This window comes from Colobus angolensis, unplaced genomic scaffold, assembly GCF_000951035.1.
Source record: "Colobus angolensis palliatus isolate OR3802 unplaced genomic scaffold, Cang.pa_1.0 Scaffold42, whole genome shotgun sequence".
NCBI lineage: Eukaryota > Metazoa > Chordata > Mammalia > Primates > Cercopithecidae > Colobus > Colobus angolensis.
In genome coordinates, this window is record NW_012117599.1 from 8903655 (window position 1) to 8928792 (window position 25138).

General features: G+C 45.4%; 1 long non-coding RNA gene across 1 annotated transcript; it reads right to left on the reverse strand.

Moving 5' to 3' along the window:
• Positions 1-2376: 2376 nt before the first annotated feature.
• On the reverse strand, positions 2377-13763 carry LOC105522182. Its single transcript, XR_001003404.1, has 4 exons — positions 12116-13763; positions 10371-10485; positions 5083-5251; positions 2377-2894 (listed from the first exon to the last, which is right to left on the reverse strand). It is a non-coding gene; the product is annotated as an uncharacterized LOC105522182 (long non-coding RNA).
• Positions 13764-25138: the final 11375 nt, after the last annotated feature.

A 25138-nucleotide genomic window follows, 5' to 3' on the forward strand; every position in this document is an offset into this window, starting at 1 on the left:
GGAGCAAGAAGGTCTCGGCATGAGAAAGTCCTCTTTGTCTTAGTGAGAGACTTAACAACTGTTGAGAGATGCAGGGATCACCTAAGTGGACTGGGAGATGTGGGAAGGTAGGGGAAGGCAGAGGCACTTCCCAGAAATCTGGAAATTACACAAATGTCAGAGACCATCAGTGGTAGCCAGTGTGCTTCCCACTTCTTTCACAGGACTTGTTTCTTGCAGGTACTGGCTGACAGAAAAGAGACAGCTAGGTATGGCACTAGACCCAGGCCCAGCCCATGGGATGTAACTGAAAGTGTGTGCTGCAGCTTCTGGGAACCTTCTTTAAGAGATAGCAGGTGTCTGCCTTTTGCCACGTCTTCCTCATTCCTCTTTCTTGCTGGCGGGAATGCAAGCATGATGGGCAGCGCTACAGCAGTCTTCTTGGACCCAGAGGTGTCCTGGGGAATGGAAGCCCATGTGGAACCACAAGAAAGAAGAAGCAATGAGCAATGGAGGCCAGACACCCCAGCGTGCAGGGTGTTAGATAAGCAAAGTCGCCCTTACTCCAGAGGAGACAGAGAAAAGAGGGAGGGTGGTGTCCAGATTTTTATGTAAGAAAGAAAGAAACCTCTATCTAGTTAAAGCCACAGTTATTCTGGATCTCATTTTAGGCTCAGTCCAACTCAATCCTCAAAGGTAGTAACTTACTCTAGCTATGTGGCCGTGGATGACATTTCCACTTACCAGCCTTGGCTGTTCATTGTATTTCTATTCCATTGTTCTGGGATGCTAGCATTTATTATAACATTAATCTTATTTTAACAGTGTTATAATCTCACTCCCATTTAACTGCTCTTCAAAATGAAGATTAAATGTCAGTTCTACTACTGTCCATCTTGCCTGGATATTGTAACAGTTTTCACAGACCTATTTACTTTTTTTTTTTTGAGATGGAGTCTCGCTCTGTCGCCCGGCTGGAGTGCACCAGGTCACGATATCGAGACCATCCTGGCTAACACAGTGAAACCCTGTCTCTACTAAAAAAATACCAAAAAAAACTAGCTGGGCGAGGTCGTGGGCGCATGTAGTCACAGACCTATTTTAAAACAAGGGGGGATTTGGGGAGCTGAAACGGAGCTTCACAATTTTGCCTAGAGCTGGCCTAAGGAACACCTTATTCAGGAGTGGGAACATATACAAAGAAAATCTTATTTTAAAAGGACTCTTGCCTCCCTTCATCCAGAAGAACTTCATCTCCTAACACGAAGTTGGCATTCTCTGTTACTCACCCAATGTAAATTGGTTTTCCTTCTGGGTGAGCACTGATTTGCAGAGATCACTGGGTGCAGGGCAGCTCCTGATCCCGAGCCGCGTTGGCAGCAGCCGCTCTGCACGTTCAGACAGCTCCTCTGCCTGGGCACACTGGGAAAGACCGCCTGCTGGCTCTCCGGACCGTGCTACCGGCCCAGGCCGGGGAAGGAGAAAGGAAGGCAGGAGAACTGATCCCAGCCAGGTGGTGCTCGGCACTGCCACATGCCATTGTCCTCCTGACTGATGGGAGGTCACCTGGTAAGGGCTGGGGCCCTCACCCCTCTGCTGTGACTGCTGCTGTCCAGCATGCTTGGGATTCGAACTCATCTACTAATTAGTTGGAAGGGAAGTTTTTTTTTTTTTAACATTTTTTGTGTTTCGGCTGTTTTATTCTTTCACCAGCCTTCACAGGTATGAGTCTACGTAATCTTCATAACAGCTTTTAGAAAGTAGGCATGGGGCCGGGTGCGGTGGCTCAAACCTGTAATCCCAGCACTTTGGGAGGCCGAGACGGGCGGATCACGAGGTCAGGAGATCGAAATCATCCTGGCTAACACAGTGAAACCCTGTCTCTACTAAAAAAATATGAAAAACTATCCGGGCGAGGTGGTGGGTGCCTGTAGTCCCAGCTACTCAGGAGGCTGAGGCAGGAGAATGGCCTAAACCCCGAAGGCGGAGCTTGCAGAGATCGCCCCACTGCACTCCAGGCTGGATGACAGAGCAAGACTCTGTCTCAAAAAAAAAAAAGAAAAGAAAAAAAAGAAAGTAGGCATGGAAGACACTGTTCTCAGTATTTCAAATGGAGGAAATCAAGGCTCTGAGAGTCGCCTCCTATAACTTCTGTAGCTGGAGCCCTGCTACCTCTTGCCTGGCCCCAGGACAGCCGGGAAGCTACACAAGTGCATGGATAGCAGCTGGGATGGGAGGCTGGCAAGAGGCTCTGGGTTTCTCCCTGCAGGCTGCCTTCCCTGGCCCCGCCTCTGCTTGGAGTCCCCAACAGGCAACGTCCGCCCCACCAAGACAGAGATCTGGGGCCTCACACTTCACCTTGCCTGCCCCTCCGAGGGCCCAGCAATTACTCGAGAATCTGACTTTGGTGATTTAATTGCTTTTCCCTTCAATAGGAGAAATAGATGTAAATTCTCCTTTTGTTCTTTTACTACCTCCGGAGTGGTAAATGCTACCTACTGCCAACAAACACGGGCATCCACTCTCTCTTCAATGCCTCTTCCATGAGACATTTGAACTGCAGTAAGAGATGTATCATGTAGAATGAATAACCAAGGGGGCCAAGAAGGGCCTAGACTGAAGAAAGAAGTCAACACGTGAGCGTTCTCCGGCACAGGCCCCTCCATGGAGCCGGCAGCCGGCTATGCAGCCAGTGGACTCAGATCCACAGCTCTGGGGCGGATTCAGGACTGCGCAAGCACCGCGGAAGCCAGGGAGCTGGTGTCCTGGGCATCCTGGCAGTTCTTTTCATGTGGGCACAAATGAGCAATGCGCACCAAGCTGCGCCATCTCCTCTGCTGCGATTTCGCTGCCGAAGAGCCGAGGAAGGTTTAGGATGCAATTAACAGAGCGGAGTGACCTGCAACCGGGTTAACCTGCGGAACAGAGGCAGCCATAAATCAACATCCCGGCCTCACGCTCGCGCCAGCAGAGGAAGTCACGCAAGGGCTTTAAGTCAGCCAAATCGACAGCATCAACAAATCTAGACGGTGTTTTCTTTTCTAGAACCTAGAATAGGTCTTTAGAGACAGATGGACGCTTGGTTTCCGAAAACTGTAACGCAGGGAGGCAAGATGCAATATGCACAGAGAATTAACGTCAGTTGTGTTTATGGCTTTTTTTTTCTTGCCAAAAAAGAGTAGATTCCTTATTCTCATGTGGTGAAAGATGTGCTCTGTTTTCTTTAAAATCTAATCATACTTTTGGTAACAAAATGGAAAAATATGAACATTCCTTTGTTTGGTTTTTTTTCAGAATTGATAAAAGCTTATCTATGAACAGATATTAAATAACCGTGATGTCAAAAAAGCAAGACCATTTGTTGAATGCTTATTATGTGCCAGGTATCAACCTACCTTACCTCTTTCATTTTTTCACACTTTTCAGAGGTAGATTCAGTGGGGACCATTTTACAGATGATGAAACGGAGGCCCATAAAAATGAAATCGGTTTTCTAAAGTCACACAACTAATTAGTGTAAGAAATAGAATTCCAAAGCTCAGAAGATACAAATTGAAAAGTTACTATTTACCATGGAATTTTCATACTAGTTCACATCAGTATTGGTAAGAATTTTACACAGGGTAAAGGTGTCATGGTATAAACTACCTAACTGTTTTTTTAGTTTGTTTGTTTGTTTGTTTGTTTGTGACAGGGCCTCACTCTGTCGCCCAGGCTGCAGTGCGGTGGCACAATCTCAGTTCACTGCAACCTCTGTTTCCTGGGTTCAAGTGATTCTCCAGCCTCAGCCTCCTGAGTACCTGTGAATACAGGTGCCCACCACAATGCTCAGCTAATTTTTGTACTTTTAGTAGAGACGGGGTTTTGTCATGTTGGCCAGTCTGGTCTTGAACTCCAGGGCTCAAGTGAGCTGCCCACCTCAGACTCCCAAAGTGCGGGGATTACAGGCGTGAGCCACCACGCCCGGCCATCCTGACTGTTCTTGAGGACTGATCCTGTGTGGATTATCTGACTTGCGCTGTTTGAGAGAGTCATCAAATCCTCACGGTGAGAACTCAGCATGTATTGTTTTTGCTACTCCTTCATGAATCCCTCTTAATACCCCTGCTGCCTCTGTATTTCCATACCCACTGTAGAGGTAAAGAAAGTAAGGTTCAGAGTATGTAACTTACCCATTATCTCACATAGCAAAGAAGTGCCAGAGCCAGGGACACACTGAAATGCTCCCGAATTCTAAAGCCCACATCTCTCCCACTTCTTCACACAGATTCCATCAATAATTAAAAACAGAAGAGAGCCTGTGGCTGTGCCTTCCAGACTCCTTTATCTACTTATTTTAAAATAGAGTTAAGCCGGGTGCAGTAGCACGCACCTGTAGTCCCAGCTACTCAGGAGGCTGAGACAGCAGGATCGTGGGAACCGAGGAGTTCAAGGCTGTAGTGAGCTATGATCACATCACTGCACTCTAGTCTGGGCAACAGAGTGAGACTGTCTTAAAAATAATAGTAATAATAATAACAACAATAATAATAATAGAGTTGACCAAAGTCAGAAGTAGGTAGGGAAGGAACCAGGCAGGTAGACTCCAGTCTTGTGAATGCCCGGTGGCTGAATGTCCAGAAGTTTCCACCACAAAGGAGGGAGGCCAATACCTTGGGTGTTGAGGCTGCAAAAGGAATATCATAGCATTTCATGCAGAAAACTACACATGGATTCAGGGAAAGAAGATTTGGATAAAAAAGGATTGGACCTTTGACGTGAAACGTGAGCTCCGAAAGGCTCACAAGTGGCCAGGGTTACTAAATAATTAATCAAGAGCAGGCGGGTGGCAGTTTGAAATGTAAATGGGATGGAGGAAGGTGTGATGCTGTCATTCAGGAGAGGCTGATGTGGCTGGAGCGCTGAGCCACTGTACCAGCTCCCGGGAAGGCATGGGCACAAAGGAGCAGCGAGGCCGTCCGACAAAGGGCTCCAGAACCCCTAATTCTTGCCTTTGACCTGCGGTTCACTTTCATGTCCCTGTCCCCAAAGAGATGTTAAAAAATGATGAAGAACTGGCTAGGCATGAGGGAGAGGAAGCGAAGCCATCTAAAGAAATGTTACCTGTGTCAGGCAGCAGCCGACACACTTGAGAACACCTTCTATTTTCCTTACATTTTCCTGCTTCTTGAAAAAAAAAATGCACCTTTTGTCTGTCCTCTCCCCCTTTCTTCCCAAATTCTCTAGAGTTCTTCCTGCAAGTGGTTCTGTGTGACTCAAAGGCAGACAACAGCTGCAAGCAAAGGAACCAAAAAGAAGATTGACAATAGGAAAAGGGGCAGGTGAGAGAGACTCCCTTTACTTTATCAAACCAGAAAATGCCGTGGCTTAAATAGCAAGAAAATAAAGTCTGCAGAAGATGAAATGTCTCTCTTCTGACTAAACAGTGATCAAAAATCTCTGTTCTAGAAAAAATATGACTGCTTGGCATTCAAATCACAGCATCTTAGATCCGGAAGTAACGCTCACGCCTAGCATAGCCTGATACTTAGCGGGTGCTAGATTTATATTCATTCTTTTTCTGTGTCCCTTTCCTTGCCTATTACACCTTCCTGCACAGGCCAGCCAGCCTCCCCTTAAATCGGCTAGTCTCTCCAAGCTTCAGTGTAAGCTCTGGAAAGCAGAGACCATCCTGGTGCCCACCTGGTAGGGCTATGCGTGTCAAGGGCTGAGCCCATGCCTGGCACGGGTGTGAGGTGGGGTAGTGATTGTCGTGTTTGTTATTCCAGACTTAGGAAGCAAGATGTGCACTACTTGGTTTTTTTGGGGAAACTGCCAACACTTCTGGGCAGCAAAAGCACAGGGTTCCAGGCAGCGGGAGCAGGAGAGGCAGCTAGTGAGGAGAGGTGAGCCAGGGCATCTGCTGTGTGAGAAGGGACTTGCTGAGGTCTGCGGAGGTTGGAGGGGGAGGCAAGGGTGGCACAGCCCGCGCTGGAGAGCAGGCTCAGGAGGTCCTCACTAGGTGCCCTGAAGATGGGCATGGAGGGAGGGAGTGGAGAATCTAAAGGAAGCTGAGGAGTGGGGCCATTTGTGCTCCCCAGCACCACCTCACTGCCTAGACCAGGTGCAAGGGGACTGGGAGGAGCAGGGGCCACACTGCCAGCTCCTACAGGGGCTGAGTCTACGGAGGAGGTTTTTAGCAGCCCAGAGGTAGAACTGGTGTTTTCTGCTGCTTCTCCCTCCTGACAGCTGCTCCCTGCCTCCTGCCCCTTTCCTTCCTCTCCATTCCTCTCTCTCCCCGTCTCCCTTTCTCCTCTCCCTTGCTTTAGCTTTCTTACCTTCTCTTGCAGAACAAAATCAGAAATGAGTGCCTCCCCTAGAAGTCCCCACCCACCATATGGGCATTTCCATTCATTTTCCTGACATTTCCGCATTTTGCAGGAAGTTGTGACCATGCAGGCCAGGGCCAGGGGCAGGAGCAAGAGCAGCTGAAAGGAGGCAAGGGCAGCTCTGTATGGTTCTAGGGGGTTCTGCTCCCTTCCCACCTCCCTCTCTTCACCCTGCTGCACCCATGCCCATTACTTCAGATATTGGCCAAATGGAAATCTGTTGACTTGCACAGTTCCGGCTCCTTTCTGAATAGGATCTCATAAAAACACACAAAAGTAATCCATAATGGAAATAAAAATAGAATACAGCCAAGTGCTGTAGCTTTTCCTCTTATGTAGTACAAATTGCTATGATGCAAACATTGTTCCAAATTTAAAATCCTAGTTCTTAATGCCTTTCCACTCAGGGAGACAGTATCACCTAACTCTTAAGCTCATGGACACTTCCTTTCCAAGAATTTATTACATGTGGTGTGTATTTCTTTAGGAAGTTTATCTACTTCATAATTTTAAGAGTCTATAGGCCAGGACTTCTAAAACTCAGTAATTTAACTATTTCTGCCATAAAATATACATACAGAAATTGTATCAGCTAGAAAAATATTAATTTTGAGAAATCGAAAGTTGTTAGATTTCATTGGGGGAATATTTTCCAAACAAAAGAAAATAATCCTAAAGTCAAAACTCTGAGCTTTTTATTATGTTGCAAGGAAAGCATGTAGAGGAATTGGGTTGTTTTGTGTGTGTGTGTGTGTGTGTGTGTGTGTGTGTATGTGTGTGTGTGTGTGTCTACTCAAAGAACTGTAGATTTACACACAAAGCATTGTAACCAGTTTCATCCCCATCTAGTATGCAGTGAGAAGTTTGCAGCTTTACCTTGAGTGAGGAGGATTTAAGTTCAATATCAAAAAAAGAGTTCTTGGCAATGAGGGTTATAAGGACATTTGTAGAGGCTGCCTAGAGGGACTGGCCCACCCTTCCCCGGAGAGCTGTGCCACTTGTGTAGATTCAGTCTAAGATGAAAGCCAGGAGAAAATTTCCCAGGTAATCTTAACTCACAAACCCTCCCCAGGACCGCCTGGACTTCCACATGGTTTAAAGGGTAGATTGAGTGCACCAAGGCCAGAGGCCAGCCAAGACACTTGCCAGCGTGGGATCTTGAGCAAGTCATATGCTCAGAATCAATTTTTCAGTTACAGGAGAAACATGGTAAGAACCGTACATCCCTTCTAGGTTCATGGTGAGGCTAATGAGGGTGGAAAAGTGCCTATCAGGGTGCAGCCTCCTACAAGTATTGGTCACTAGTAGGTCCTGCATGAAATTCACAGACAGAAGGTCATGATCCCTGCCCCCAAAGGGATTAAAAACCTATAGAGGTCCAAGGCGGGCGGATCACAAGGTCAGGAGTTCGAGACCAGCCTGGCCAATATGGTGAAACACCATCTCTACTAAAAATACAAAAATTAGCTGGATGTGTTGGCGGGAGCCTATAGTCCCAGCTACTCAGGAGGCTGAGGCAAAGGTTGCAGTGAGCTGAGATTGCACCACTACATTCCAGCCTGGGCAACAGAATGAGACTCCATCTCAGAAACAAAAACAAAAAACCTGCAGAGGTACTGATAAAGTTTGCAAGTCCTTGGTCTAAGTTGCAAATTTTTTCTCCACACCTGGGAAATCTGTTAAGTTGTACAAATAAGTAATTCAATGGCTGAAGTACCACATATCTCATCTTAAGTGATCAACAAGTTCACGCCAAACCCCAACAGCCCAGGGCTAAGGAAGGCTACAGTGTCCATGTGAGCAGTGACTTTCAGCTAAACTTAGACTCAGTATCTGTCCATACAGAGGATCAAACACCCCAGAGTTCCACCTAGAGGAACTTCCCTAACTGACCCCATGAGTAGGAACCCTCGGTGATATTCCCGCTGCGAGAAAGCCTGCCAGACCCATCAGGGTCTTCATGCCAGAAAAGATGCAGCTCAGGAAGTTCTGGCTCTCGTGGCCAACTCTGAGGTGGCAACCCCTCAAAATCTGACCAGAGAAAAGGCCAGTGCAACAGTGCAGGCCTCATGAGCAACCACCACCACCGACTCACCTTTGGAATACACTTCCTCTTTCCCCTCAACATCCCTGTCGTTAACTGACAGAAAGCCACACTCACAATGAGAACAATATCTGGGTGTCTCTGGTCATCATTTCGCTTTCCTCTGAAGCTAGAATAATTATCCTACAGGTGTCAGCTGTGGCAGAAGGTGGCAGGAGTTTGTACTACAAGAATATTCCCAGGGGTTGCAGTGAGCCAAGATGACGTCACTTCACTCCAGCCTGGGAGACAGAGCAAGACTCCATCTCAAAAAAATTAAAAATAAAAAAAAGAAAGACAGATATCACGTGTTCTCATTCACATGTGGGAGCTATAAAGGCGACCTCATGGAGATAGAGGATACATGACGGCTACCAGAGGCTGAGGCTGGGAAGGGTAGAGAGGAAGGAGGGATTAAAAATGGGTTGATTAAGGGGTACAAAACCACAATTAGATAGAAGAAATTAGATCTGGTGTTCCATAGCACAGTAGGGTGACTGTAGTTAACAATAATTTATTGCATATTTTGAAATAACTAGAAGAGTAGAACTGAATGTTCCTAACACAAGGAAATGATAAATGTTTAAGGTGATGTATATCCCACTTACTATGATTTGATCATTACATATTGTATGCTTGTATCAAAATATCACATGTATCCCATAAATATATACAACTAAGATGCATTCATAAAAATTAAATTAAAATAAAAGGGCCAGGCACGGTGGCTCAAGCCTGTAATCCCAGCACTTTGGGAGGCCAAGACGGGCGGATCATGAGATCAGATCGAGACCATCCTGGCTAACACAGTGAAACCCCGTCTCTACTAAAAAATACAAAAAGCTAGCTGGGAGAGGTGGCGGGCGCCTGTAGTCCCAGCTACTCAGGAGGCTGAGGCAGGAGAATGGCATAAACCCGGGAGGCGGAGCTTGCAGTGAGCTGAGATTGCACCACTGCACTCCAGCCTGGGTGACAGAGCGAGTCTCTGTCTCAAAAAATAAAAATAAAAAAAAAAATAAAAGAATATGTCCAGGGATAGAACCTCAGGGGTAAGGTAGTATCTGGATGAGAACTTACTGGGCACAATAAGTTCCCCACCCATCTTGAGGATGGAACTGAGGACAAAGCTGACCTAGCTTGTCCCCACTGACCATCCCTTCCCTGTTGCTGGTGTCTTTCCACCACATAAGGCTCAGGCCCCTGAGATGGCAAGAAACCTCCAATTTACAGGAGCCACAGGACACACCTCCAACACCCGGTGGAATGAGCCCCCACCAATTCCCAGCCCACAGACACAGGGAGGCCTCACTTTCTGGAATCTAAGTACAGTACAACCTATCATCTTCCACCAGAGCCAATCTCAGGTGTCTCACTCTCATCACTAAGAATTTAAAGTATGATGCCTTTTTTGCATAAAGTAAAATTCAGGACAAATAAAAATGTTTACGGTCTACATATTTTTAGGAGTTATATGTAAAATACACATATACAGAATGTCTTCAGTACACAGGAAGGAAGGGTAGCAAAATGCTTTCTCAGTGGCATTGCCTCCTCCACCAACTACTCACAAAATAGTGAAAAATGAACATCCTGCTAGATCCTTTCCTGAGGATATGTGTGGAAAGGATAGAGGACTATCTCTCTCTCTCAACCCCAATCCAGGACACCAGCTGCATGCACATGGCCTCAGATGCCATCTCTCTGGGTCAGCCTCTGTCTGTCCTGGGCTGGTAGATGGTTCCTCAGCCCCAGCCTGGCAGGGTCAGCTGCAGCTGGAGAGACAGTTACTGCTCAAACTTGAACGAGGGCTCCACCACCTGAACTGAGGTTTTTGCTCCTGAGCTTACTAGATCGATGTTTGCATTCCTAAAGCTTGATGACTGCATGTTGCTTATCACTGTTATAGAGAAAAGATATTCCTGACGCATGCCATAACCTACTTGAATGTGAGACATTTCCATTTAGAAAGAGCCCATGAACTCAGCCCTGGCCCTCTCTCTACCTGGTACCTCTTCCTTGAGCTTCCCCAAAACTCACACTCCTTTACCAAAGTGCCTAAAAAGAGTGGAAAATGAAATCATTAAAACTCAAGAACTCAGGAAGAGGGCATGGGCCAGAATATAACATGTTCTGTACTCAGATTCCAAATATCAGAGCTCGAAAACCACACTCACCCATGAACAACGGTGCAACCAGGAACCAGCCTTTTTACCTGAGTCCCAGTTTTCCACACTCATAGCACAGATGTTCCCAAATGCTCTCTGCCTTCCAAGGATCTAGGGGTAAGGCTGAGATAATGTAAAGCACTTGGTCCCCAGACCAGGCCCCACCCCTGCACAAAGTGCTCAGTGCAGGTTGATTGTAAAGTACTGAGGGAGCATCTGCTAAAATCACACCACTGATGACAGCAGTCAGGGGTTTAACGCTGCTAAAAAGGCCGCACCAACCTGTAAAAGAGATGGCAAGATCCTCACTCTTCTCTGAAGCCACACACTTTGCCTGTCCCTGGAGCTTGCTCTCTGCGGGAGAACCTGGAGCTGGTCTCCAGAATACAACTTCTCTTAGCCTTTAAAGCCAGGGCGCAGAGAGGCACTACCAGAATACCAGATTACTGGGGAGGCAGGGCAGCCGAGGCTCCAAAATGGAGGAGGAACCCCTTGCTCACAAACCAGGACCTGCTGCCTGCCTGGAAGGGCTCTAGCAAGAGATGAAACCTCTTAAGCCACAGTTGGGGAAAAGGATCAGACAGTGAGCTCCTCTCCGGCCCAAAGCGCAGTGAGGACAGGGACCACACATGGATAGGAGTGCTCTCCTGTGACCAGGACAGAGCTTGGCATTAGGAGGTGCTCACCAAGTACTGATGAATACCTGAATGCCCTAGGTAGAGGACGTGTCGCTTATGCCAGCCCCAGGGTACTAATGGAAGAGCCACAGAGAGCCCCAGGATGCAACTGTCCACAGCAGTGGGCAGTAGAGGGAGGAGGGCCTCCAGGGGAGAGAAGTGGCCAGAGAGCCTCTGTCTGCTTCCTGCCACTGCCCACAGCCAGCCCTGCAGCAGCGTCTCTGGCTCCCTTCCTCAGCCACATTGCCGAACAGGCAGGCCCGGCTGTGGCACAGTCTGAAACGCCCAGGCACAGCACAACTGCTAAATTCTCGCACTCCCTGGACTCAGCTCAGCCCCACACCGCGCATTCTTACTCTCCTGTTCTGGGGACAGATTTTACAGCCCGTTCGCATCTTCCCAAGCCTCGCTCAGATCTGGGCACATGGCACAGGAAAAAGTGCCGCTGAGCGGATCTAAAGAACAGCGGGTGTCGGGGAGCCGGAAAGCAGGAATCATCTCAACAATCCGTCTCTGGATTGGGAGGAAGAACATGTTCCTAAACACATTTGCTCACTGCTAGGGAGGCGGCGCCTCTTCTGAAAGAGGCCACTCCCTCTTCCCTCAGCCTGCTCCTGGCTTTACTGCTCCTCTCAGTCACTGCCCTTGCTGTCACCTCTCATCAAAATCTGCCCCCTTCTCTCTCTCTTGTTCTCTCCCCTCAGTCCTGCCTACCTTATTAACACTTTCCAAACAAGTCTCCAATCCACTCCTCTCTCTCTCCCCAGCTCCAGGACACCCTCACAGCTGCCTCTGTGGACTGCCTCAGTATCCTCCCTGCTGCTCCTGCGGCCCACAACTCACCAGCTTCTGTCCTTCCTTCTCATCCGTAGACCAAGATGTCCCAAAACGTTCTTTGTGAACAGTGAATCTAACAGTGCCTTCCGACGACTGAAGACCACTTGCGACTTTCCACCTCCCGTGTTCTCAGCCCAGGCTTCCCTTCCCCCAGCAACACCAAACTACCACCTTCTGAGCACTCACCAGAAACCCTGCTAAGCGCTTTCATGAAACTTCCCATCGAATCCTCACAACATCACTGGAAGGAGGCATTGCCGTCTGCGTTTTACTTATGAGGAAGCTGAGGCTGGAAGGGCTCCATCATTTGTAGACAGCAAGGCAGTAGCCCAGCTGGGATCCTCAGCCAGGCAGGCCCAGGCCTAGGGGCACTGGCCCTTCCCACCTCCAGTGGCTCCCAGGGCCACTTAGAAGTTTCAAGTCCTCCCCAGCTTCCCAAGGTGAACTGTAAGGAGTTTCTCACTCCCTTCCAGGTGTCCCCATAACTAAAGCATGTGTCCCTCTGCAGCTTAGTTGTATGTCTGTTTTTCTCCCCAGGCTGGATGCCTTGAAGATAAGAATCATCTGGAGTCCCTAATGCTTAGCACAGAGCTGTGCTCAAGAGGGTTAATTGAATTAATTAATGGTTAGCAAAATGAATGAGTGGATGAACGAACATCACACATTCAAGCGATCACATTTCTCCATCTCTTCCACAATAAGGCTCAACTGATCGGCTTGGCCATGTTAGGAATGTTGGAAATAGGTTTACTGGTTACAGAAGAGTATCAGAGCAAGGTGAAATTTTCAACATTTAAAGGTGGAATCGCCCTTACAATAAACGTGTTGTGTTTTTGTCAGCATTGTCACTGTTGTTGTTTACTACGAAATGTCAGCATGCTTGAATCTTAAGCAGATGGGCTTGGGCTCCATTCATAATTTTCTTGCTTTAGAAAAACTTTTGATCACAGAAGGGGACCTTAGCGCTTGCCAACTGCCAGAGCCCAACAGCAGCTTTGGTCTCAGCACAGGTGGATGTGATTTTCCTTACCGGTGACCTGTCCACGAGCTGCCTGTGCAGTTTGTCCCACTGACAATGTGGGTGAAGGATGAAGCCAGGGCTCACCCTTCTAAGGGGGACATTGAGATTCCTGGGCATTGTACCAATTCAGCCATATGTCACCCCAGAAAGTAACTGCTTTTTCCATATATGATCATAACTAATGTTGCAAAGCCTGTTTTGCCTGGATCCTTTTACAGAACCTATGCAAAATATGCTGTGCGCTTTCACTCCAGATTTCTTTCTTAGCATGAATGGCTCTGCGCATACACGGGAACAAGCTCTTATTCTGTTCATCAGGAATGATCATTATTCCATAGGCTAATTCCCTGTGCATTAGTTATACGGGGTGAAGTTCTGGCTTATACACAGGAGCTGATGGAAACAGAGATCCTAGTGGCCAAATACATCCTAATATTCTCCTCTCAATTCTTTCATTTTTTCTGTCTTTACCTTTTAGAAAATGTTAATGTATTCCTGATGAATTCAGTGTGAAAAAAATATGTTTATCAGCTTGCGTTTAAAATTTTTATTCATAATAAGAATATAGTAGCACTGCCAAGACCCTCCAAAGTCAATCCTCAGATCTTTGCCAGCTCTTTGGGGGCATCGTAAACAAGCTGACCATGCAGAAGAGTTACAAGAAAGGGGTTCCCATGCCAAAACAATAGCAAGTGTATTTTCCTTAGGTATTGATGCTTTGTTCTTGCTAGGAGTGAGGGTTGAGGGAAGTGTGCTGTGGTAGCAATAACCCTGCAAGTTGTCACGTGGTAACTGCATAAGTTGTGCCTTTAGCCAGGGCCAAATGGATGATAAACTTGTCACTGTTAACCGGCTCTAGTTATTTGGAGCAAACCACACTTTTTCTTGCAAAATCACACACTCAATTTCTTGACTACGTTTCCTCATCTATAAAATGGGAGAGAGGTAAGATAAGCTCTGTGGCCCTTTTGCACTCTGCGATCTCGTAAGTGCCTTTGCATTTCCATCCAGCCCCGCCCCACCCCATCCCACCCGAAGGGTGGATGCCCACAGTCCCCCACCCCAGCCCTGCCAGCATTGCAAAGCCTGCTGAGGATTTGCACAAGTAAACCCACCTCAGCAGCTTCACTGCTCCCCTTAGTAAATAACTGCATACAGAAACCCTGCAGGTTCTCAGGCTGCAGCCAGCGCCACAGCTGGGTTCTTTAGTTTGTTGTGAAAAGAATTCCAGCATGACACAGCTCCTCTCAGCACAAAGACATGCTAAAGCACTAGGAAAAAAAATTTTTAAAAGAATGCTTCTGAAAGCCAGGCAGCCAGGAGAGAGATGTAGGCTCGAACTAGCCTCCTCCCTGCTGGGGCCTGGACCTGTTGCCTGGGCTCTGCTCCTCTCAACGGTAAACAGAGCCGTTCACAAATCACGGAGGCTCAGAACGGCAGGTCTGGCCACAGGGGTGCCTCGGACGCCTCCCAGGCGTCTGTAGCAAACAGTGCCGCCTGCACTGTGGTCAGATCGGGGACAGTCAGTCCCCCCATTGTTTGATTTCTAAACCTGCCTCCACCTCCCCAAGGCCTCTGAGAGCTCAGGGCTTGCAAATCAACACAACATTTAATTAACTGCACATTAAAGTTTCCGTCTTTCAAAGAAGGGAATTAGGGACATTGCACTTTCTGAAGCACTCATTAATGAAAAAATAAATTGTAAAGCCTCCCTGAGTTCAGGGTGGTCCTTACCATTCTAGGTGGCTTCCTGCCTTAATGCTCAGGGCTGGGCAAGTTTCCTCAGATGAGCTGCAGTCTTCAAGGTCCCCTTCCAGACAGGCGTTTTTAACCCTCTGAGAGCCAGCCTTGGTTCTGCCCCACACCATGCAACTTGAATAATCCTTAAGAGTTTTCAGGAAATAGTCAGAAATGTTTCCAATTATATTGAATTATAATGCTTTATTAAAATAAAAGGTATACAGATGTTACTTTTAAGAGAGGCGTGAATAATATAATTAAACAACTCTCTATACTACCTATGGAATGGTTGTAAGTTGCTATTACCCTTGAGAATGACGGAGGCATATGCACTGCTGGCATGGAGGGACATGGCCATCAGCTTGACAGTGGGGAAGGAGACCAAGTGAAAGACAGACCCGGGCCAGGTGTGGTGGCTCATGTCTGTAATCCCATCATTTTGGAAGGCCAAGGTGGGTGGATCACTTGAAGCCAGGAGTTCAAGACCAGCCTGGCCAACATGGTGAAACCCCATCTCTACTAAAAATACAAAAGTTAGCTGGGTATGGTGGAACATGCCTGTAATCCCAGCTACTACAGAAGCTGAGGCAGGAGATTGGTTTGAACCTGGGAGGTGGAGGTTGCACTGAATCGAGATCGTGCCTCTGCACTCCAGCCTGGATGAAAGAGTGAGACTCTTTCTCAAAGCAAAAACAAAAACAAAGACCTGAAGAAATCCAGTACAACTCATCTCAAGCAGCGTAGCTCTCCATGTGCCAATTCAGGCTGTAGCTAGACACACACACACACAGACACACACACACACACACACTCATCATTCACTCACACATCCTGCCTGGAGGCAAAAAAACAAAACAAACAAACAAAAAAAAAACAGTGACTGGGAAGAACCTTGCTCATGAGGCCATGGGTGCTGCTCCTACTTCTACCACAAATCCACCCCCTGATTTTTCTACTCATCTGAAAAACCATGGTACCCACCTGTATCTGTATCAAGATCACCCGCAGCTCTTTCTATGAGTTGCATCATTTTTAAAAGGACTTACATTGCAATGCTTTGTTTTGTTACTTATCTGTGTACATGGCTCTTCCCAATATTGCCAAGTTTTGAGAAAAAGAAAGGGATCTGATTTCATCTTGTATTATGCCTTGTGTGTATTTAGTCATGCTACACATTTTGCTTCACTTCTATTATGTACCAGACACTGCACAAAGCATCAAGGATATAGATGCTGGTCCTGCCCTTCTAGAGATGGCAAACAAATAGCAGATAAATGAATAGATTGTCAATTATAATTATGGTTAGGTAGGGACAAGGTCCTGAGATAACAAATGATAGAGAAGAGACCAACTTCCAATGAGATGCTTCAGGACAGCCTCTGGAGGGGATGTTCTGGGTCATCCCACAGGAGGAAGAGAAAGTGCTAGCTATGCAGCAGGTGGGGACAGTGGCATCCCTGGTATAGGTATCTTGCACGTGACAGACACACAGACACTTGATTTGTTGATAAAAGTTAATATAATACATCTAATACATTCAAATTACTAACACAATCTAACCACAGTAGGCTTGTGGAAAAAGCACCCAGTAAATGAGTTCTCTGTTATCCAGGAGGTGACAGAGCCTTGTATAAGCAATGGCCTCCCTCAAGGAAAGGGATCACTTAAGATCACTTAAGATGGGTTCACTTAAGATCACTTAAGATGGGTTCACTTAAGACACCAAAACTCACCAAGCTCAGAGCCCTTGTACCCTCAACCTGTTCCTTTTCCTCTCATCTCAGCTCTCTGGTCAGTGCCCAGCATTAATTTACGCAGTAACTGGAACACCAGAGGATTCTAGGTGTTCATCCATAATTCCCTTAAATTCACTATTTCTATCCTTTCTTTGGATTTTTCTCTCCAGTGTGGTATCACAGAAGAGGCAGCATCTCAATTTCTTACACGTATTCCTCAAGTAGCCCGCAATGTCATCACACGTTGCAAGAACACAGAGCGAGGGTGTGTCTTCATCAGACACCATAGCTTGTGCAGCTGGCTGTGGGTCATTGAAATGTGTGTCCCATCTTGTGATGAGAGAGGGAACTGAATGAGTCCAAACTGCTCAGCCACTTGGCTCTCAAGGCACAGGTGCCCCATTTCCCCAGCCTCCCATTAGGCTTTGTCAAAAGGGGAATGTAGGCGGAGGCGAGGCAGGAAATATCTAGTAAGGTGAGTTTTCCTGGCTGGACCCTGACTGCTACAGCCATCTTAGGAGATGACAGCTCTTCTTATCTTTTCTCATTACTTAATAATTGTTGCCTGTGTGCCCAGGCTGTCATGTAGCCTTTGGGGTGGAAGAAGGAAGGCAGATAAAGACTAAAAAATCTGTATCTGTAGTCACCTGATGTGCACAAGCAGTATCTGGCTGGAAGCGGTGCCCACCCACCCCTGGAAACAATCTGACGCTATTGTCCTCCTGCCCCACACCTTTCTTCCTGTCTGTCACCAACCCTTCCGGGGGCCTTCTCTGTGTCAAGCCCTATGTTATACTGTTAGAACCACACATATGATGATGGACACAGTCTTTACTCTCAAAATTCCAGTCTAGTGGGGATGCGTGAGCAGATGACGGGGACAGAGTGAGAACTACTGTTATCGAGGTGGGCAAAGGGTATGAAGGGGACACAAGTCGTGGTCTCATTATGCAGCCCAAGGGGAGCTGATGGTGGGCTTCTCAGAGAAGTAGAGGCCAGGATCAACTTGTGACTGATCAAGAGATAAGACTGACACTGAGTAAACAACAGAAAAATGTAAGAGGTGCTACATCAGCAGGCACATTACTGAAATTTATAGTCCTTATTGATTCCCACACAGGCCTGGGGATTGGTGAAATGGATTCTGATGACCGCATCGGAATCAGGGAAGGTCCCCACTTCCATCCAGAGAATCTAGTCCAGTGGGTCCATGTTGAAGCTCAAGAATCTATTCGCTTGTTTTAAGTCTCTAATAGGGGTTGTAGTAGGTGCCTGGTTATCTCATACTCATAACATTCCTTTGAGAGTCAGGGAACTGCTTCTCCCTATTGAAACCATGAGCAGGGATCAGCCAGTACAATGAATATGAGTCATTCAGACACCGGAATAGTATGATTGAACCCCACAAATGGTGGGCCAAATGCTTTCTGCTGCAAAATTTTAATGGATGATACTTCTTTAGCCTGGGCAGAGATTTAATTTGTGTTGCAACAGAACACTTTCAATTGTCAACGACAAAAGGCGATATTTCCAATACTCCTTGAGAATAGACTTCAAAGGCATCAGCTCTTTTTTTAAAAAGCGTTTCAGCTTTATTTTGATGTGGCAGAAAAGTTTTGCATGCATCCTCGCATCCACTGTTGTGACAGCTGCGTTTAATGAGTGCAAAATGATCAGAAAAACATCCTTTGCTGTGGGTTGCCAGTTGGTGACAGGGGAGAGGTGATGCTGTAATCGGAGCAGTAAAGTCAGGTACACATCTGCAGAAGTGAAATTCTGCTGTCTGGTCTGTACTGGGCAGCTCAATGCATGGCCTCAAATCCAAATAAGACCCATAGACCCACGTCCCATGGTCCCCTTCCTCAAGCAGCAGGGCAAAGACTCAACTGGACCACGTCTAGCTGTTTTTGCTGGAAGTTCATGCAAAGTCAGGTGTTTCTAAATCTTCCACATACTTTTCCTAAGGAGTGAAGATCTTTCTGGCTACTCTAACATAATTAACAAACTCAGGGGAAAACCGAAAAAAGCAGGAGAGGGCAAACTTGAAATAATTCATGTGTAGAGGCCTACGTCAGAAAATAAAGGACTTTCTTTAAATATAGTTATGATAGATTAAATTACTGTTTAACAAAGATTCAGTACCTCTCCTGCCCCCAACACAGAAACATACTGGCCTCCAATGGGAAGAGTTTACTTTCTCACCCTATTGATGTTGAGCTTGACTATGGGACTCTTTTGGCCAGTGAAATGCAGGCAGAAATGACCATGTATCAATTTGGAGCCTAGGCCTTAAGGCATTGCATGTTTACACATACCACTTTGAGAGCTGCTACTTGTACCTTAAAAAGGTTGTAAATCAGATAGCTCTATGCCCTGTGATGATCAATGCAGCATGAGACAGATAAAATAGATCTGAATACAAACTGACTTAAAGCAGTTTTTCCAACTGACCCATGCACCTGCAAAGCATACCTGGAGGAGAGGTGTCTAGCTGTACCCACTTAGATCACCCACACCACAGCTGACCTGCAGCCCAGGAAGCATGAGCATAGACGATGGTTAATTTAAATCACTGAGATTTAGAATTGTTTGTTATTCAGCATCATTGTGTTGCTTCATAAGCTTTTGGTAGAGATTACCAACAATGTATGCCTGATTATGTGCCAGAGAAATTTTCCCAGCTGTGCTAAATTCCTCCTACAGCTCTGTTGACATGGTGGGAGGGTGCTTTGGGTTAAATGCTTGTGTCCCCCCCAAATTTTATACGTTGAAGTTTTAACCCTCAATGTGATAGTGTCAGGAGGTGGAGACTTTGGGAGGTGATCTGGGTTAAATGAGGTCATGAAGGTGTCACTGTCACTATGAGATTAATGACCTTATAAAAAGGGGAAGAAATCCATCTCTCTCTCTCTCTCTCTCTCTCTCTCTCTCTCTGCAAACCAGGAAGAAAGTCCTCACCAGGAACCTTGATCAGCCAGCATCGTGATCTTGGACTTCTCAGCTTGCAGAACTGTGAGAAATAAATCATCGTGTAAACCCCCACCCCGAGTCTACAGTGTTTGTTATAGCAGCCGAAACTAAGGCAGAGGGAAAGTAGATGGAGCAAATACTCAAGTCAATCCATCAGATTTACACAAAGCAAGACAGGTAACAACTCCATGCTGAACTACATTGTTCAGCTTTTGGTTCCATTTTGGGGTCATGGAGGCAGTCACACTTTACAATTAATGAAAGTGCAGCTTCAGGAAGGTTGCCAAGGAGCTCCTTGGTACCCACATTCCTTACTGGTTATTACCTTCTTGCATCTTATCTTTTTAAATATTTTATTTAGAGACAAGCTCTTGCTCGCTCTTACCCAAGCTGGGGTGCAATGGTGCAGTCCTGGCTCACTGCAGCCTTGACCTCCTGGGCTCAAGAGATCCTCTCACTTTAACCTCCCGAATAGCTGGAACTTCAGGTGCACACCACTGCGATCAGCTAATTTTTCTTTTTTTTTTTTCATAGAGACAGGGTCTCTCTATATTGCTCAGGCTGGTCACAAACTCTTGACTTCAGGCGATCTTCCCACCTCAGCCACCCAAAGTGCAGGGATTACAGGCGTGAGTCACTATGCCCAGCCCTTCTTCTTCCATCTTACAGGTGAAAACTGAAAGTAACTACTTGTGTCCATCTCTTTCCCTTGAGTCTGTTTCGTTTCTGTATGGCTTCAGTCTTCTCTTTCTTCAGTCATAGAAAGACAACAAAAATAAACTGTCACTGAGAACCATTACGACAGTTTACTCTTGCAGGGAGAATCCTGTGGGTGTCTAAAAGCTTACACTAAGTTATATTTGCTTCATTTATGCTTCTATTGACGAATAATTAGGGCAGCAATTAATTTTAAAATGCAAATGAGCAATGGGTCTCACTGTTTTGTTTTGTTTTGTTTTAAATATCCTTTGTCCTCAGTTCTACTGGTATCTTAATGGATTTAGTTTAGCAAAGGAATGAAATTATTTTTTCTAATGCTTTATTTACTTGATTGAATCGGGCTTTTTATCAAATATTGACTACAAATGTTTGTTCAAGATCATATGCCACAGAAGTTAATAGAAATAAAAACCTGGAGTAGAGAACCACCATTTTTTACATGTCTTGTGGGTGATCTGTCTGAATGATGATCAGTGACAGTCAGAAGAGGTGATGGCCTTGTGCCTGGCTATCTGAACTAATTGTTGTTTTGTAGTCAGAGGGAAAATTCTTTATCTTTGAAAATGTCTTATAGATATTCTTTGAGAAAACTTTCCAAACATAATGATAAGTAAAATTATTATTTATTTCTTTTATATCCTCCATTACTGGAAGGATTGGAAACATCATGAGAAGTCCACTAAATATGCCTTTCATTTCCTCATTCATTCAACATTGACTGGTGTGTAGTATATGCTAACACTCCACTCTACGCTAGATTTACCATCTCTGCTTTCAAAGAGTTCCTAGTCTACGGGGAAAGTCAAACAAGAAAAACCTCTGTTGTATCTTTGCCATGGCACTTCCTGGCATCATTTCCCATGAACGTCTATCGTCTTTCTCCTCACCTGGAATGTGAGCCTCAGGAGGGCAGGAACTGTATCTGTATTCTCACCACGTGAGCAAAGACCTACCATGGAAGAAGCACTCGGTAAATTATCTGTGGCTGTTGGAAAAGAAAATAAGTGATATTTTAGAGATGTAAATAGGAGAAAACGGAAGCTCAAAAGGCAGATACCTTTCTCAGCATAGACTGTGGTGGAAGGCGGGCTGATTGAAAAGTTATCGAGGAGATGATGAGGATGGGAGCAGGGAGCCCCATGAGGGCATATGCAGGAGGTTACCCAAAGAACAAAATCTGGAAGCACACAGCAGGTGTGAAGTCACGGAGGAGTGGGCCATCTGGATGAGACTGGGAATGCTGAGGAGGTTTCACTGGAGCATGGGATGTTGTGGTGAATGGCAGGATCTGGGGCTAGATGGGCAGCGAGGCCTGAAGTAGCAGTCATCTTATACTCAGGTGAAGACACTGTTCTCTGTAATCAGTATTGATTACCAATTGACTGAAACATTAAAATGCCAAATTATTAACTGGTGTAAGCATTTAAGGAAAAAGAGTCTGGGTGCAGGGATTCATGTCTGTCATCCCAACACTTTGGGAGGCCAAGGCGGGAGGATCACTCGAGCCCAGGAGTTCGAGACCAGCCTGAACAACATAGTGAGACCACCCCCATCTCTACAAAAAAAAAAAAAAAAAAAAAAAAAAACAAGAAAATTAACTGGTCGTGGTGGCGCAGGGCACACACCTGTAATCCCAGATACTCAGGAGGCTGAGGCAGGAGGATCGATTGAGCTCAGAAGGTGGAGGCTGCAGCGAGCTGTGATTATGTTATTGCATTCCAGCCTGAGTGACAGAGCAAGACCCTGGCTCAGAAAAACAAAAAAAAAGTTGTCCACCTTTGACAGAAATCTGAATCCCTCTTTTACAATAAACCTCGAATGCTTTCCACTGACATGGGACTTAGTTTGAGGGTACAGCCAAGACATCATCCACTATCCCAAAGAAAGCACTTGGTCACTAATCACACATATCAGCTGTGGCTGTTTTTGTTCCATTATCTAAATATTTAAAGAGAAACCAGCATTTTGGTCTGAATTATCTGAATAATTCCACAACTCACCATTTGTTTTTAGTAGAGATTCAAGGTTAAAATAGTAATAATAGGTATCTTTAAGACTAAACATTATTCATATGAAAGTCTATTTTTAAACTACATCCAAATTATTTGCCTCTGTTTTTCACCCATGTAAGAAAATATTTGATAAGAATGAATAAAAGACCATCACATGGGTTTTTTTTTTTTTTTTTGGATTGCTTTTTCTTGATGTTTCATGGATTTTTCTGTTTTTTTAGGAAAAACCAATTTTAGGAGCACATGTGCAGATCCAATCACTGCCTCCCGCCTGCTGCAGGTGGAGGTCGTGAGGAAGTGGTGGCAGGCTACTTCTCATTTCATTATGAATTCCTCTCATGTGGATACAGACCTCAGCCGGGGATGACAAGGATTTTTGAACTTCAAAAAAAAAAAAGAGGAAGAATCATAATAAATATTTTACTGTCTAGTCAACCCAATTTATGAAACCTGATTATCTAGCTCAGCCTCCGGAGATTGCCACCGGAAATCTCCCCAGATGTTCCCCCTTCTAACCCAACTCTCCACTGTCTGGCAGGAAGGCAGCCGGGCATCTGCATTCCGGAAGCCCAGCTGCCTCGGAAGAGAGAGGGGCCTGCATGTCACTCAACAGCCCTGCCTGCTAACCACTTAACCAGTTCTCAGTTGGGTTCACGGACCCATGAGCAACCCAACTTTCTTCCGCTCAGGTTGATACTGTGCTCCAAGCTGGGATGCCCAGGGAGAGTGCCTGAGGCAGCAGTGAGCTGATCACCCTCACTTCCGAAGTCAACTGGTATCCTGAAATGGTACTGTTTGAACCACATTGGGCAAGAACATGACGAGTGCTTCTGGGATTCTTTGTATGGTCCCAGACACGCTCATTTCTGTTTCTAAGTTACACAGCCCCAGGATTTTGAGGAACGATGGGATTCTGTTTATTTGTGTTATTTGTTGTTGGTGTAACTTTGACAGTTCAGCTTATAGTATAAATTTCATTATATTGTATAAAATATATAGCATAATTCTTTTTATACGGGCACTTGTTCTTCCTTTTTGGAACACACTTATATATTTTAGTTTGCCCTTCCACCATCTAGTCCTTGGCTGTGATCCCAGCGGCTATACTACAGTATACACTAGTGCCATGAAGAATTTGGACCTAATGTGAAATTCGACAGAACTTACTACCCTTAGGAGGGATCATCCAATCGCAAATAGCCCTTGGGAGTCAGACCAACCAAACTAGGATTCTTGAAAGAGCTGTTCCAGAAAAATTCTTGTTTGGGATTTTTTTCAAGCCACAGAACCAAAAGTTTGAAGGTGAATTTGATTCTCTTATTGCCTGGCTGCGTGAAGTAAGTGCACAGTGACCTTGTGACAAAGAACATCATCCTTGCAGTGCCTCATCAGGGTCTCTGAAGGCCATAACTAGAATCCGAAGAGCAGGTAACCTGAATTCACACTGGAGATCAGAGTCTCAGCAAATTTAGAGGGTTCACATTTGCGTGACAATCTCTGAACAGATGGGAATTTGGGGTTGTCCTGCATGTTTCATTTTTTTCTAGCCCGGTTTTCAAAAGACGAGGAGATTCTAGTGCTGTAGGTGAAGATATATTACATATTATATACTGACCAAGGCTTCAAGGTACATTTGTGTCTGCTAATGATCAAGTTTCACCAAAAATAGAATTGAAACATGAATGAAATTAAATAAATCATTTTATAAGACACTGGATTTCTGTGTGTGTTTCTCATAAGCAATTCTGCATAGACCTCATAACTTTGAATTATCAAAACCAGAATTTTATAATACTAGCACAAAAACTGAGCTACTTTACCCACAAAAATAAGTGTAAGGTAGACATTTATGTACTTGGACATTAATGAAGGGGAAAAAGCTTTTGATTAACAACAACCAAAAAAACCTTCTCAAAAGAAAATGGTAGAAAAAGATCCAATTGCCAATTTACCTAATTAAAAGATGTCCAGGCCAGGCACGGTGACTCATGCCTGTAATCCCAGGACTTTGGGAGGCCGTGTCAGGCAGATCACCTGAGGTCAGGAATTCAAGACCAACCTGGCCAACATGGTGAAACCTCCTCGTCTCCACTAAAAATACAAAAACTAGCTGGGTGTGGTAGCAGGGGCCTGTAATCCTAGCTATTCCAGAGGCTGAGACAGGAGAATTGCTTGAACCTGGGAGGCAGAGGTTGCAGTGAGCCCAGATTGTGCCACTGCACTCTAGCCTGGGCAACAGAGTGAGACTCTGTCTCAAAAAAAAAAAAAAAAAAAAAAAAGTCCCAACTAGAGTTTTGAATTTTTTCAGCTAGCATTCACGACCGTCTAATACAAAACTTCATGCAAATTTTTGCTTTTAGACATGTCATTTTCATTAATACCACTGTGATATAAACCTATTAACAGTGAAATGTGATGATGACAGTATTTAGAAAATATTGTGATGAGACAACATTTCGTGGTTGACTTCATGCTACTCCTTTTGTGTTGCACGCTTTATCTCTGCCCACTCACGACCTCTCCGGAAAGCAGAACTTAGGAATCACAAGTATTAGAAAGGACGAGCCATTTCTCATGCTTTGCGTTCTTTCCATTTTGTTCCATGCTGTTTTTCCTTCATTTATGATCTAATTCTTTAGACATTTCTCTCTGAATGGAACTGATTACACCTATAAATAAAGCATTGATAAAATGGCCTGAAGTTTTAAAAATATGATTTGACTTTTAAAATAAAACTGCTACCCTGCCAAGTGTCTCCTAGGTCCAATTATCATTTTGTTCTGTTTTGTTGCTTGACTTTTTTTTGCACCAGTAACCAAGGATATTCTTA